The 16,262-nt window shown below is 48.7% G+C and overlaps 1 protein-coding gene and 1 long non-coding RNA gene across 12 annotated transcripts in view; one reads left to right on the top strand and one right to left on the bottom strand.

Annotated features, from left to right (window-relative positions):
- The window catches only part of TTC7B (tetratricopeptide repeat domain 7B), a 255,087-nt gene that overhangs the window by 32,302 nt on the left and 206,523 nt on the right, over positions 1-16,262 (top strand). The gene's annotated exons all lie outside the window — the stretch shown is intronic.
- Positions 1,725-14,439, bottom strand: LOC123386179. Its single transcript, XR_006599919.1, has 2 exons — positions 14,160-14,439; positions 1,725-2,892 (listed from the first exon to the last, which is right to left on the bottom strand). It is a non-coding gene; the product is annotated as an uncharacterized LOC123386179 (long non-coding RNA).

The following is a 16,262-nucleotide window of genomic DNA, read 5'->3' as shown; positions in this document are numbered from 1 at the left end:
TCTTTGGTTCTTCTTTCTTCATCAAGGTCCTTGAGAAGTTTTTAGGAGAGATTGTGGACAAATGTTTGGTGAACGCAAAATATACGGAGGACTCACCGCTCCGTGCGAACCGCTAACCTGCAGGCCCTGGAGACGGGGTTGGTGTGGTCAGCTCCGTGTTTCCCGTGCTTTTGAATTAGCTGCTGACATTTCCAGATTGGGACCATCCAGTCAATTCCAGCTCTGTTGGGAAGAAGGAACGAGCGGTCCCCTCACTGCCCCCGGGCAGGCCCTGGCTGGAGCTGAGCACAGCAGCCCCTGGGACACCCCTCCCCTGTGCCACCTGCGTGCTGCTGGAGGTGGAGGAATTGGCCTTTCACAGGTCACCTAAACTGGTCCATGGCTTCCGGAGGCCTGATTTGAGCCGGGCTGCCAGCCAGAGCCTGGAAATGTCCATGAACTTCCACACCTGCTTCTCCAGCCATTGCTGGGAGTGCTTCCCCTGACGGGCTGATGTTAGCCTTGGCTTATTGGGAATCAGAAGCCAACATCATTCAGTTATCAGTTAGGGCTTTAGTGTCTCTTAAATCCTGCAAACCTCTAATTTACAGACCAAGGAAGTGAGACTGGGCGAGGTTACTGGAATGTTACCGATGCCTACTTGTGCCAGGCTCTGTGCCCCTCATTTGGGTATCAGCCAGTCTTCACAACCACCCTATGAGGTAGGCTCTGTTATTCTTTCCATTTTACAGATGAGAAAACTGAGGCACAGGGAGGTTAGATAAGCTGCCCAGGGTCCCAAAGCCAGGAAGTGGCTGAGCTAAGACTTGAGCGCAGAGACCGGTGCTGGAGCCCATGCTCTCCTACTGAGCGGCAGAAGGGGGACTCAGTCTGAAGCGTGTGCAGCTCCAGAGCCCGTGTTCTTAATCATGCTGCTCTACTGGCATGTGGGTCAGAGGATGCTTGGGCCAGGTAAGGTCTCCTCATGTAGAAGACATTCAGATCACTGGAGAATACCCGTGATTTGTATATACACCCCTCTTTGCAGACTCACCTTCCTTGTTCCTCCACCTTAATTCCTTCTCCTTGCCTAGAGTTTTACCTGTAGATTTTGTGCTTCAAGCTCACACCTCACATCTTCTCTGACCCCTTCTGGGACTCACACATTCAGAGTTAATCAGGTTCACTGCTGTCTTTGCGTGGTAGATTAGCAGACTGCCTGAAAATCATAGTAGTGTTAGCTGTCCTATTATCAGACACCCCCACCAGTCCACGAATTCGTCTGAAGGAAGAGCTCTTTGTTTGCGAGCCTCAGCACTTACCACGGTATTTGGCACATGATTGGTGCTCAGTTATTGAGTGAAATTTATAAAAGTTCCCTTGCTTGGATTTTTACTGAGATGCCCGTCGTGTAGCTCAGGTGATTCTCGGTGCCTTGGCTCATAGCCGGTCACAGTGAGATGCGTTTTGTTTGTAGGCAACATATTGGGCATATTTTAGTGATTCAGGGTCATATCCTTGCAATCATGGGAAGTACCTATGAGAGCATATGCTGGCATCACACCATGACAGAGCCGGACATGGATCTCTTTCCAAAAGGTTGTACGTTTCAGTTCACTTCCATGATCAGAGAGTTCCTAAGTGGATCTCACCTCCCCCGCATCCCCTTAACTCCTTCCTTCATTTCTTAAACCGAAGCAGACAAATAGAGGGTGGGAATAGAGAGAATTGAGAAACACTTTAGCTTCTGATAGCATTGGTTTAATCCAGTGAGTAGACATCTTTGTTCTGGGATACAGATTGAGGTTTCAGGTGAAATCTCCAGGACACCAAATGGCCACAGATGTTTCTTTCCCAAACGGGAAGGCTTGGGAACAGTGGACACATGGCCACTGTCTATTTTGGGACTTAGATCTGCTGGACACGGGGTGACTTTCTGCAGATGGGACAGTGTAGGCTAGAAGTGGCTTGCCTTCCTGGATGTGGACTTTATAGACAGCCTTGGCACGTACCCTTTCATCCTACAGGGACCAAACATGCACTGGCTCCCATGTGAGAGAAGCCCTGTAATATTCCAACTGGTCACAGCCGGTGGGGCAGCTGTGTTCCCTGAGGTTACCGTTTCTCCCCCGGCACTAGGGTGTCGTCCTCATCTCTGTGATTGAAGCCGGCTTGCTGATGTGTTGCAGCTCCCGCAAAGGGGAAGAGAGAGAGATGTCTGGGTGAGCACAAGGAGCACGCCTCGCTTCTGCTGACAGTCCATTCGTGAGACATTGCTATAGGACCATAGTCACCTGGGAAAAACAAGACCAGGGGCACATGTCAGCCTCTGATTAGACATGTCCCGTAGAGTGTGGTCTCTCACCCAGCTGGAAGTGGCCGAAAGAAGTAGCCTGCTCTCGGGTGAATGGAAGGGGACGTGCAAGACTGAGGCTTTGGTGCCCAAGAGGAGGGACATCATGGACCCGGAGACATATCCGGCGTGGTATTACACTTCCTTTCTAGATTGCGTGGTATCAGGCAGAGAAGGATTGATTGCAAAGGGCAAACGGGGCCCTCATACAAATGTTCTGTGTTCCAGTGGGGGAGACTGTGCCAGAGTGGCTCAGGGACTTGCCTGATGACACCCAGGAAACTGGAGGGAGGGCCAGGATGAGGTAGGAAACCTGCCCATCAGGCTGCACGGCCTCTGTGCCCAGGTAGAGAAGGTGGCACGCTGTGGGGGAGCTCTCTGGAGCCACATTCTCTCTTCCTCCTTTGCTCCTGGTTTCAAATTGTTCCTCCCATGCGTTGGTTAAGAGCCTGGGGCTTTTGAAGCCCGACTGCCCAGATCTGATCTCCAGCTTTGTCTCTTATCAGCTATAAGATCTTTGGCAAGTTGCTTTCACGTCACTGGGGCTCCGTTTTTTTCCTCTATAAAATAGAGATAATAATAGTATCTGCATTGTAGGGTTATCGTAGGGAAAGAGTGAATACCTGTAAAGCTCTTAGCACAGCACCTGGCAGAGCAACAAAGTTTAGCTATTTTTGTTCTTGGGTGTGACCTCAGATGGATAGACCTCTCCAGAAGCCCCAGGTAGCATCCAGCTATGGAGAGAGGGAATCGTTGCTTTAGTATATCTGCCTTGTCTGGCAGAGGGTTTGGGCCCAGGAGTGGGACCTGGGAACAGTATATTTAGAGGGAAATCTCTAGGGGCAGATCCAGCCAAAGATCTGAGGCCTGGAGTGCCCCACAAAGAGGAAAAGGTGTTGATGGTGTTGGAGGAGGGCAGTACCCAGTGGCCAGGGGCAGATGGAGAGGTTACCCTAAGGGGATTGCTCGAGGGTGGGGCCCAAGACTAGTCCATTTGCCCCTCACCAGTCTTGCCCAAGGCTGACCCAGAGGGTTAGAGGTCTTTGGAATTGGGCCCACATTCATGGTTTTATCACAAAGGACCATTCACCTTGGAATGGATCAGTTGATTCAAGTAGTGTTCCTGTAAGAGGCACGAACAATTCACACAGTCATCTGACAGCTGTCTTCGTAAGGAACTTGCTAAATACGTTGGCTGATGAGAGGAGAGATAGCTGAGGAGAAACCATCTCTTGGTTCGGCTCCCAGGAGGAGGGCTTGTCTCTTCTGATTGGACACCCCTTCCTGACCGGAGGTCGAAGGTCGGAGGCTGATCCCTAAAGAGCTCCCCTTCTCTAGAATCTGCAGAGCTCGTGGACCCCTTGGTCTTCCCAGAAGCGCAGGTGTGACGAATAGCATGAGAATCATGTAATGACTTCCCCTTGGAAAGTGTTACATCCTCTTTTGCCTGCCTCCAGTAAAGCTGGCCCTAGGGTTCTCTTTCGACTGTCCGTGTGCGTTCTGAGTGTCTCCATCTCAGGGGTCAGCGTCCGGGAAGGAACGAAGACACCTGCCTTCTGCAGTGGGCAGTACGAAGGGGCAAGGGAGCTCTCAAGAGAGGCTTTCCAGAAGCACCACCTGTCTTCCGTAACTGATAAGCACTAGTCTGTAAATAGAGAACCCGTCTCCAAAAGGTTTGGATCCCAGCCCTGTTCTCCCCAGCTTGAAACCCAGTGTCTTCACACACCCGCAGACTTCAGCTCAGCATAAGCGGTTGTTAGGCCAAGAGACTTAAACATTCTCTACGAATGTTTTCGGAAGAGGCACCTGGGGATTGCCCACTGTCCCCTGTGGGCCTCCTACGAGAGCACAATTTAGATAAGTCAGCATAACAGATGCAGTCCATTGATGAGGGGCTTTTTATCAAGTGTTGCTCGGGTGTGACTTCTCCACACTTGGCTCAGTCCTGGGCATCTGGGTGGCATGGAAAAAGGCTTGGAACAAGTTGAGTTGGAAATTCTTCAGACGGTGGGTGGTGATGGCTTGAGGACCGTCATACCCCCCAAAAGGCTGCCGTGTTAAGCAGGGGTTGCCTCTGTGGAATGTAAAAGATACAGAACGAAGGCATATCGGCTCTTCTCCCTAGGGGCTGATTCTAACAGCACTGTATGTCAAGGCGAGGCCAGACCCTCGACCAGGTGACTTGAGGCATTCGTTTCCTACACGGTGGTTTACTTTTCTGCTTCGAAGCGTGTTTTCCCATCGTGGAATATTGGCTCCCAGGAGCAGCCCCAGCTTCCCCCAGGAAAGTGGAAACATGTTCACTGGGGGCTTTCAGCTTTCAGGATGCTGCGGGCTCCATCCTTGGAGATGTTAGTTTGCTGGTCCCGGGGCAGCCCGGGTGTGGTGGGTTGGCTGTAGGCTGGCCATGCCCTGCCAGTGCCGAAGGCGTCCGCGGTCACACTCATGTAGGGGGCCCCCTGCCCTCTTCAGGCCGGGGGGCTGAAGTCTTCTGAGCCCTTTGCTCGGCCTCAGGCACAGGGGCAGTGACCAGGGCTTGGGGTGAGGCCACTCGTGTACTTGGTGGGAGAGAGTGTCACCGAAGAGATGTGATGGTCACCGGGGACATGGGAGTAGGGAGGGGGCAGACCGGTGGCAGAGGGTCCCTGTCCTCTGCTCTATCCCGCCCCAGCGGTAAACGAATGTGTTTTGTTCACAGAGAGGATGGGAGGCGGCAGTGCAAATCCTAGTCAGCAACTCGAACTCCACCCCACAAGGCTTTTGGGAGGTGGGGCCAAGCCCCTGCCCCCAGGGACACGCAGAGGGGAAGCAGTGTAAGGGGAGGTGAGGCCCCGAGCCAAGCTGGAGGCTCATTTTGAAGTTCTGCTAAGATCTGTGTCTTCTGAAAGACAACTTCCAGTTGTCGGTGAAAGAAAACCCAACCCAGGCCGACCTCAGAGGCAGCCGCCTTCAGGCCTCAGAGATAGGTGCTTTCTCTCCATTTCTCAGCTTACCGTCCTCTGTGTTGGTTCCCATTCCAGGCTCCAGGCGGCTGGGGCGGCTCCAGATTCTTGATTCTCTTAGGTGTAAGTCTCAGAAACCTCGGCCACATTCTCACTGTGTCTCCTTGGCCCTGGTGGATCACATTCCCATCCCTGATATAGTTACAGGGGCCAGAATCGTGCCCAGGGACTGGCTTAGGCCTTGCATGAAGGCCGTGATGAGGAGGGGTGGTCCCACCGGGAGAATCAGACTTCTATGATAGAAGTCCATAGTGTGGCTCTTCTGAATAGGAGTCCTCTCGTCAAAGAGGCCCAGGGCCCTGAACAGCCTTTTCTCCCTGGCAGCGGTCCTTGCAGGGTAGAAGGAACATGAGAGGAGCCACATGGCTGCTCTGTGACGGAGTCTCTGTGGACTGGACTGGAGGGGCCTTCCAACCAGACCATATCAGGTGGGTAAGCGCTGAAGGAATGGGGCTTTTTGGAAAAGAACAGTCTCCAGGGGTGGAGGGCCCCTGGGGGGAGAAAGACTTCTCTGTTCTGTCCTCGGGGATGGGGCCAGAGCGGGGCGGTGGAAACTTCACCGAGTCCAACGTTAGGCCCGCATCTGGAAGTCTTTCTACTAGCAGGAGCTACCTCAGGGCTTGGCTGCCCTGAGAGGTGGGGGTTCCCGGTGGGTTAGCATTTATCGAGCCCTGCCCAGAGGCAGGCGTGATGCTTGCTGATTTACCTGTGTGACTGCACCCCATTCTGGCAGCAGTCCTGTGCTCAGGGATTATCATTCCCTGTGAGCAGTTGAGAGGCTGAATTTCGGAGGTGAAGTGGGATTCACCTCAAGGCCTGTGGACCCCAGAATCCCTACTCTTTCCGCTTTATCGAGCTGCCTTTCAGCTGGAGCATAAACTCATTTAGAGTGGGGTTGTTGTCGACAAGGGTCTGGCGTCAGATAACCTGCGAACCCCTCATTCTGTTCTGTGATTCTTAAACCATTTGATTTAAGTGTCTAAGTCCTACTCGTTTTACCTGCAAAATGGGGATAATAATATTCAGGTGAGAGTCCTGAGAAGGCTGGATTAAGGCAAAATGGGAAAATGCTTTGAAGTCTATAAATCCGAGGTCAACAGAAGGAGATTTGTGTAGTCGGACATACACCTGCAGCTGGGGGCGACGGGTGGCTGTGATGGTCTCATCCTCCCCTCCCCAAGGTCCTGTCTAGCATGCTCCTTTCCTTGGGCAGTGAGGTGGGACTTCTGGCTGTCCCTGTGTTTGACCTCCTGCCCCTTCCCCCATCATTTTACTTTACTGTTCTTCTTGTTACAGACAACATACATGTGCATTATATAAAAATCAGAAATACAGACCAGTCAAAAGAACATAAAAATATCCATCACTTGGTCTATCCAGAGCCAACCTCTGTTAACATTTTAGTGCGTTTACTTTTAGATCTCTATAATTATCATGTGTGATTTTTTTTTTTTTATAAAAATGAGTTTATACCACATATACTGCTTTGTGACCTGCTTTTTCCACTTCAGATCATAAACACTTTTAGCAGCTGTACAGCATTTCATTATATGGGCAAGCTATAATATATTTAACTAAAAAGCCCCTATTTTTGGACATGTAGGTTGTTTTCAGCTTTTTACTGTTACACGTAAAGCTGTGACGAACCACCCTCTCGGCCTGGTCTTTGTGCTTGTCCTTAATGATTTCCCTGGGAGAGATTTCCAGAAGGGGAGTTTCTGGGTCAAAAGAGAAGTATTTCCAGACTGCTCTGCAGAGGGCTGTACCTTTGTGCTTTTCTGTCCATAGGGTGGGGCACCTGCTGCCTCTCCTTCTGGCCCACACTGAATAGAACCCCTTTGACCTAAAAATGAACTTTGATTCTTTGGTTGTGTGTTGAGTGCCGGCTGTTTGGAAAATAAAGAAAAATGTAAAGCAGAAAGTAAAATCAGTCCTCATGCTAGCACTTAAGCTAGTTGACCACTGCTAAATATATATATATATATATATATATATATACACGTACATATATACACATATATATTACATATAATATATATATAATATAAATATCTATTTTTAAATTTATATGTGTCTACATATAGATATTTTATATCTAAATATCTATATCTATATTTATATCTATATATATTTAATATTTAAAATATATAAAATATGTTTATATAATCTTTTTAATTTTATTTTGAGAGAGAGAGAGCCCACAAGCAAGGGACAGGGGCAGAGGGAAAGACAGAGAATCCCAAGCAGGCTCCGTGCTCAGTGTGGAGCCTGACGTGGGGCTCAGTCCCGTGTGCCTGGGATCATGACCCAAGCCAAAATCAGGAGTCGATGCTCAAGTGACTGAACCACCCCAGGCGCTCCTATGCTATTTTAAATACAGTTAGGATTATGCTAGATATACTATTTATGGTCTACTTTTTCACTATATGTATATATGTATATGTATAATTATTTTTCCAGGTCATTAAGTATCTTTGAAAAAAGTTTTTAATGACGGCCTGGTGGTGTGCCGTACGGGATATTTTTGAGCCACTTTCCTATGGAACATCTGTATTGTTTCAGTTTTTCATATTACAAATATGGTCTTTGTCTAGCTTTTTTGTCTAGCTTATATGGTCAAATACAGCTTTTTAAAAAAAACCAGATTTATTAAGATATAATTCAGATACCATAAAATACAACCTTTTAAAGTTCAGTGGTTTTTAGTACATTCAGAGTTGTGCATTCATCACCCCATCACCAGTGTCACTTCCCATTGCCTAATTAACATCCCCCCAGCCGAAGTCAACCACTTTGTGTCTCCACTACATTTGCCTGTTCTGGCATTTTATACAAACGGGGTCATGTAGTATGTGATGTTTTGTGTCTGGCTTCTTAGCATGTTTTCAGGGTTTGTCCCTGTTGTAGCATGAATCCGTGCTTCGTTCATATTTTGGCCAAATAATATTCCATTGTATGGATATGTCACGTTTTGCACATTTTATTAATCCATGCATCAGTTGATGGACAAGAGGTGGTTTCCACTTTGGGGCTATCATCAATAATGCTGCTGTGAACATTTGTGCATAAAATTTGGGGGGCATGTATAGTTTCATGTGTCTTGGGTATACACTTGGGAATGGAATGACTGGATCATGTGACTACTCTGGGTTTCACGCTTCAAGGAACTGCAACTATTTTCCGAAGCGGCTGTACTACTCTAGAGGCTCCTGTTGCTTTACAACTTGTCCGCCGTGAAGCTGACTCTATAATCTGTCCTTTTGATTATAGCCATCCTAGCGGGTATGAAGTGGTATGTCACGAAGGCACTCCCCAAAACATAAACGTTTTAAATTTTTGATTAAGTTTGGGACGCCTGGGTGGCTCAGTTGGTTAAGCGTCGGACTTTCGGCTCAGGTCATGATCTTGCGGTTTGTGGGTTCAAGCCCGCGTCGGGCTCTGTGCTGACAGCTCGGAGCCTGGAGTTTGCTTCGGATTCTGTCTCTCCCTCTCTCTCTGCCCCTCTTCCGCACACTCTCTCTTTTTCTCTCTCTCAAAAATAAACATTAAAAAATTTAAATTCTGATTAAGTTCAGTGTTTCTTCTACTTTTTTTTTTTTTTTTTGGTTGCTTTTATGTTTTTGGTGTTGTAGCTAAGAAATCACTACTTAATTGAGGTCACAAAGATGTATTCCTATGTTTTCTTCTAAGAGGTTTACAGTTTTAACTCTTAGATTTAGATCTATAATCTACTTTGAATTAATTTTTATGTATGGTATGAGAACTTCATTCTGTTGCATGTGGATATGCAGTTATTATCACAGCATTTGTTGAGAAGACTATTTTTCATTGAGTTGTCTTGATATCTTTGTTGAAATCGATGAACGTGAATGTAAGGGTTTATTTCTGGGTTCTTAATTCTAGTCCACCATTTGTTTATATTTCTGTCCTTACGCCAATACCACACTGTCTTTATTACAGTAGCTTTGTATTAAGTTTTGAGATATGGAAGCGTGAGTCTTCCAACTTTGTTCTGTTTTAAGATTATTTTGGCTTTTCTGGGTTCCTTACATTTCCATATACATTTTAGGATCAAGTGGTCAATTACTGGGGAAAAAAAATACTGCTGGGAATTTGAGGATTCCGTTGAACCTATAGATCAATTTGGCGAGTATTGCCATCTGATTAATATTGTCTTCCAGTCAATGAACACAGAATGTCTTCTTTAATTTCTTTCAAAAGTGTTCTGTAGGGGGTATAGCTCAGTGGTAGAACATTTGACTGTAAAAGTGTTCTGTAATTTTCAGTGTGACTTCCATTCCTTTTCTTAAATTTATTCCTAAGTATTTTCTTCTTTTTGATGCTATCATAACTGAAATAGTTTTCTTAATTTCATTTTCAGATTGTTCACTGCTAGTGTATAAAAAATACAAGTTTTTTTTTGTATATTGATCTCTTACCTTATAACCTCGCTGAACTGATTTTTTTAGCTCTAATAATTTTTTGGTGTGTACAGATTCTATAGGGTTTTCTCTAGACAGGATCATGTCACCTGTAAAAAGGATAGTTTTACTACTTCCTTTCCACTCTGATGCCTTTTGTTGTTGCTGCTTAATTGCATTGGCTGCAACCTCTATTCTAATGTTTAATACAAATGACCAGAACAGAGATCTTCTAAGATAAGGGAAAAGCTTACAGTCTTTCATCATTGGATATGATGTTAGCTGTGGGTTTTTCATAGATGGCGTTTATCAGATTGAAGAAGTTTTCCTTTATTTCTGTTCATTGAGTGTTTTTTATCATGAAAGAATGTTAGGTTTTGTCAAATGCTTTTTTCTAGTGAGATGATCATGTAAATTTTTGTGCTTTATTCTTCTAATGTGGCGTATTACATTGATTTTCATATGTCTAATCAGCCTTGTATTCCTGGGATAAGTCCCACTTAGGGCATATATACACTCTTTTATATGTTGCTGGGTTTGATGCACTAATATTTTGTCCAGGATTTTCACTTCTATACTCAGAATGGATATTGGTGTAGTTTTTTTGGTGATGTCTTTGTCTGGTTTTGGTTATCAAGGTAACACTGGTGTTGCAGAGTCAGTTTTGAAGTGTTCCTCCTCTTTTGCTCTTTGGAAGAGCTTGCCAAGTATTGTGTTAATTTTTTAAGCATTTGGTAGAATTCACCGGTAAGCCATCTGAGCTTGAGTTTGTCTTTCTAGGAAATTTTTTGATTTCTCAATTCCGTCTCTTACTAGTCTACAGTTTTAAAAGATTTTTAAAATTTAAAATGTATTTTTTATGATTTTATTTTATTATTATTATTTTTTTTTTCCAGAGAGAGAGGGTGCAAGTGAGCGAGAGGCAGAGAAAGGGAGATGGAGAGAGAATCCCATGAGGGGCAGAGAGAGTGAGAGAGAAGTGGGGCTCACCCGAAGCAGGGCTCATGCTCACCCAAAGCGGGGCTGAGGCTCACCAATTGTGAGATCATGACCTGAGCCCAAGTCAGATGCTTACCCGCCTGAGCCCCCCAGGTGCCCTGTTTTAATAGATTTTAATTAGCCTTTACTTGCTCTCCACTTCCTTTGACATGGCATTTTTTCACTGGAGCCCCGAGCCTCTTGATCGTGGCAAACAACCCTGGTCAGAAAGGAATGATATTTAGCTAGTAAGTTGAGTAATACCTTCAGCAGCAGCCCCCATGTTATGTACACCGTACACCCAGTCTACGGTGTGGTCAAGGGAACAGCACTTCCTGTATTTGCCGTTGATTGACAAAGTCAGCCTGGGGGAGGAGTCCTCTTTTGCCCTGCCAGGAAACTGCCAACCAAGAGTAACTTAAGTTTATAAGTAAGAACGATCCTTCTGGCATGGAACGGAGAATGGATTAGAAGGAATTAAAGATTATAGGGAAGGGGACCGGTCAGGGAGGTGAACTGGCTGCGGGCTTTTTCCCTCTTGTTGCTCTACATCCCAGGGCGCCTGACTTCTGCCAGCTGTTTCCAAGATCCCCTAGTCAGTTGGTTGCTGCCTGGGTTTGGCCAACAGGAAGCATTGGCAGGAAACTGGGGAGCAAGAGGAGAGAGAAGCCAGGGTATTTCTCTCTTGCTCGCTCGCTCTTGCTGTCTGCCTCCAGCAGCACTTTTGACAGCAGGTGCCCCAGCTGTGGGGGTTTTGGCTCCCACAGGGGAGCTTCTGCTGGGTTGCGTCTCCCACCCAGTAGCCCCAGCTTCTGGGCTCTCGTAACTCCATCTCCTTTCTCGGTCCTTTCTGGCCCTCGGGATGTCAGTGGCCTCCTGACGTTTCAGAATTCCTGGATGCCACACCCTCCTGTTTGTCTTTTCATCTGTTTCATCCCCTTAAATCTCTTTTATCTGTAAGGACTAGAGTGATTCTCTTGTCCTACTGGATCCTGACAGATACTGCAAAAACCCGGGTTCCAGCAGGCCCCGGAGACGTGTGTGTTGGGGGGAGTTGCTGTGGGAAGGTGGTTGAGGGAGGAGTCAAGATGACTGGGATTTTCAGCGTCACTCACGGGGCAGAGAATGATGTTGAACCAGGTTAAGGATTACAGGAGGAGAAGCCAGCTTCCCTTGGAGGCCGGGGGAAGATACTGGGTTGGAGGGGAACATGGCGATAACCTCTGTGACCGCAAGGGGGTGCTGTCCAGGGAACCGTTCTAATTCTGGAGCCTTTGCTCAGCACAGGGGTCTTTAGGCTTCGGGTTTGTTGGTCAGGATTTAGGAGCTGATTGTGTATAGAATTTGGTCACAACCCAGCAGTGGCTGAAGCTCACTCGGAGGAACACAGAGAGTGAGGAAAGGCAAGATCTGAAGCTGGAACCCTGGGGGCCCTGGGGATGTACCAGAGAAGCTCTTCCTTCAGGCAGAGCGCTCACCAGGGCTCTGGGAGGAGAGGAGGAGGGAGGCAGGTGACACAGAGCTTTTCCCTGGGGTCTACAGGGTCTAAAACACAGCACTGCACGTTTGTGGCAGATTTATATTCTTAAGTAGGCTGAAGTTAAAGTGTGGTGAAAGCAGTCAGTAGACAGTGGCCTGAGTGTCAGGACAAGTCAGTCTGAGGTTTGAAAACTATGGAAAGTTACTGAGGTAATCAAGAGTGGAGCCCCCCACCCCCACCCCCACCCCAAGTTAGCTTTTCCCTTACTGTTGAAGCTCAGGTTCTTGATGAGTGCTTCTGCTGAGCAAAGCAGGTCTAGGCGGGGCCGAGCAGTTTTCCAGATTCTGGAGGCTCTGTCCTGGTCTTGCTGGGGCAGCCCCATATCCTGGTCTGTCCCAGCCGTGTTCTGCCCACCTGCCCTCACCCCTGCCAGGCCCACTCCCCACCTCTACTTGTCTTCTCCCTCCAACCAGGGTCTCCTCCTTTTCCCTGTGAGGAGTCCACCCCTGGTGACATGTCAGTGACCATCTCTCCAGCTCTGTTGTCCACTTCAGTCCCTCCTTCCTCTTCTACCTCTATTTATAGTTAGTAGCATCCAATTTGGCATTCAGTTTTTGTTTGATGACTTCACACCTGTCACTTGCCTTTCTCAAACTAGATTGTATATTTAACTCATTAAGCTAGCAAATATGTGAGCGCCTGCTCCGGGGTGGCCTCTGAGGGCATGTCATGTCCCAACTGCTTGTTTTGTGTCCCCACATTCATGCAAGGGACAGTACTTGCCACACAGGGCTACTGGCGATGGGGTGGTTCTTTGAACAGTTTCCCCTGTCAACCCTGGGGTGCACCGCTGAAAGTGAACTCTAGCCAAGTAACACAAGTTGCTTAACCAAAAGTGCCGTGTTTCCAGTGTATTCTGAAATCCTCTCCATTCTAGATAAAAATAGATTCTGGTTTGGGCCTGACATGAGACGAGACGAATCGTGTCTCTAACTCGTCTTCTACCACATTCAGCTTCAGGTCGGCTCGTCCCAGGCTGTGGACTGTGTTTCAGGTTGTAGGGCTCTAGAAACCTCTCTCCCATGGCTCCTTTTCTTTGAAAGCCAGTGACTCTTTGGACGTCCTTAATGCAGGTTTCTCCCCTGCACTGTGCTATAGCTGCTCTATTTTTCACTCTTGGGATTTGGGTGCTTTCTGCTAGGATCTCTTTGGGGCCTACGCGCGTACGAAGCTGGCCAGGTTTTAAAAGATCATTTAGTTCATACTCCTGCTGAATATTTTAAAACCAGGACTCCTGACGCCTGAGACCGTGCTCCCTCTGCCACCGCCCATCTCTTGGCTTCCATCATTTCCAAACCATGTCTGGTGTTCATTTTCTTCCCCCAAATGTTCCCGATGCTTCGGGAATGAAAAAAGCATCCAGATTTGGAAAGCTCCGAGCTCTGTGGGGGCGGGAGCGGAGCACAGCTTGTTCTGTGGAGAAGGAGGGTGTCGGATTGGGCTCCCCGGCCTCTCCCTCACGCTGGGACTGGTGAAGAAGGGCGGCAAGGTGGGGCGGGGCCCGGGCGGGGCCTCCCTGGCCAGGGCCCTGAGCCTTGAACGAGGCAGAGGCCCGCAACTGCCCTGCAGGGTACGCGGCTGCCTCGCTAGCCAGGGAGAGGGCCTCAGCTTCGGCGAGCGCCTACTGTGTGCCGGCTTCTGGGATCCTAGTAGCAGGTTATTAATGGTAATTACAGCATTAAAGATGATTCCTTCTAAATACCATTCTAAGCCCTTGCCCTTCAGCGCCCTTAATGCTCACAGCAACCCTGTTAGATAGAAGCTGGTAAGGTCCCCATTTAAGAGGAGGGGTGAAGGGTGGGTCCCCCCTTCCAGCCCCTGGCCCTTTTTCCCCTGCCTCCTAGACTGGGGCTGGCCCATTGTGTGGGTAGGGACCCCCGGGTCACCTCCAGAGACTGCCCAGGCCGCAGTCAAGAGGCCGAGTCCACGCTGGGGTCCTGGGGGTGCCTTGCCTTGCTGCCAAGCCGACTTTGCAGGAGCTTCTGGAAAACTTCCATCTCCCTGAACACAGCACAGACAGCACTCGGGGTTCTTATTTAAGCAGTAGAGTTCTGTGGTTCGGTGAGCACGTTCCAGAACCGGAATTCCACAGACGGCCTCGAGCGAGGCCACCTGCTCAAGGCTCTGTCGCGGGCCACTCCAACAGGGACGGCGGCCAGCGGCCGCGCCGGGGCTTCCAAGCCGAGCCGGCCGCCGCCGCCGCCAGGGGGCGCCGGAGCCGCGTGCTTGCCGGGCTCCCGGGGCCGCGCATGCGCAGGGCGCGCCTCAGCGTCCCGTCTCCGCGCAGGTCCTGCCCGCCTCCGCGGGCCTGTGGCAGGCAGCGGACTCGAGCGGCAGGCCCTGACATTTGGGTCGTTCTGAGATTGCACGCGAGGTCAGGGGTCGGAGGAGAGGGGTGAACTTGCCAGGCTTCATTAAGTCCGTGAGCCGCCCGAGGAACTCCAGGCCGGTTTCTGGAAGCGCAGCCTCCAGGGGCAAGGGGGCCTCTGGCAGGTGCAGACCCTTTGCTGTTGTCCCGCAGGCGTCCGCAGTGCCCAGTACCTGGAGACATTCAGTGCGTGCATCGCTTTAAGAAGGAAAGGGATGTACCAGTATGTATGCCGATAGTGGAGGTTTAGCAGGAGTTAACATGCCTTCTTTTTATCACCGACCGAACTCCCCTCCCCGGTTATAATTAGGGCTGTAGAAGCCCAAGGAAGATTTTCCTGGAGTAGTGGTTGGTAGATTAATGTACCAGTCTTGAAGTGACAGTGTCTAGGCCTGACCTTTATGAATTGCATATCTGCTAATGACGATGACCTTCTAGGTATCCCGGAGGTGCGCAGCACAGACAAGTAACCATTGACAGTGTCTCTTCCCTGGCAGAAGAATTCTCCAGTCCGGTGGGGGCCCGTGTTCCAGCTACCCGGAACCTGCTCTGGTAGTTAGCTCATCGGAGCAGGGCTCAGGGCTGGCTCTACCGATACCCTCTATGTGACCTTGGGCAGATGGGGAGCCCTCTCTGAGCATAGATTTTTTCATCTGCAGAGTGAGCAGAGAAGATAGGGGAACCTTTCTTTTTTCCTTGAGAAGTTGCTTTCCTTCCTTCCTTCCTTCCTTCCTTCCTTCCTTCCTTCCTTCCTCCTCTTACTATTTTTTGAAGCCTTGAGATCCCTTTGGTACCGGGAAAAAAGTAGTTTTATAGAAAAGTAGGTGAGTAGGGGTGCCTGGGTGCTCTCTCTCTCTCTAATAAGTAAACAAATAAGTTACTAATAAATGAACAAACTTAAAAATTTTTTAGAAAGAAAAAAAAGGAAAGTCGATGGGTGGAGGAAAAACAGGGTGATAGAGTTGGGGCTAGGGAAGGCCTTGCTGAGTGCTGGCTTTTGCCAGTATGCCAAACCCAGAAAAAGTGATGGCCGAGGCCAGGGCCTGGGAGGTTCCTGCATCAGAAGCCTTCCCGCTCCTGGTCTCTGGCCTCCTCCCGGCCAGATGTAACCATGCTCCCACTAGTGGGAGGCTGCATGCTCTGTGGCTGCTCATCTCAAGTTGCTAGTCAAAGCTTCCTGTTTATATTTAGATGGTGTGAGAAGTGTAAGAGCCCTTTTATTGCCACTGACCTATATTCATATTTAATGTTGGTTGTGTTAATAGGCTCCTCATCAGTTCTCATTTTGGAAAGCAAGCAGAGACTCAAAGAGACCAAAGAAAGTTTGGGGCTGGAATCTGAGGCGAAGGTCCACGGAGGTGCTTGTCCTCAGTTTCTCTGTGATACCTATTCTGTCTCAGTCACTGCACTGCTTCCATTGTTTTGAGAATGTCTTTCTCCCCCATTGCACTAGAGGTGAGCTTCTCGAGGGAGAAGACCATGGCCCAGCCCTCAGCAGAGCACTGCCCACAGGTGGTGCTCAGTGAGAATTCTAGAAGTGAAGAAAGGACCAGCACATCTGGTCACTGGCAGCCCTCGCTCCTTGCTGGAGTTGGGGCGCCCAGGGCATGCGCTTTGCACT

This window comes from Felis catus, chromosome B3, assembly GCF_018350175.1.
Source record: "Felis catus isolate Fca126 chromosome B3, F.catus_Fca126_mat1.0, whole genome shotgun sequence".
NCBI lineage: Eukaryota > Metazoa > Chordata > Mammalia > Carnivora > Felidae > Felis > Felis catus.
This window is presented reverse-complemented; position numbering and strand designations above follow the sequence as displayed.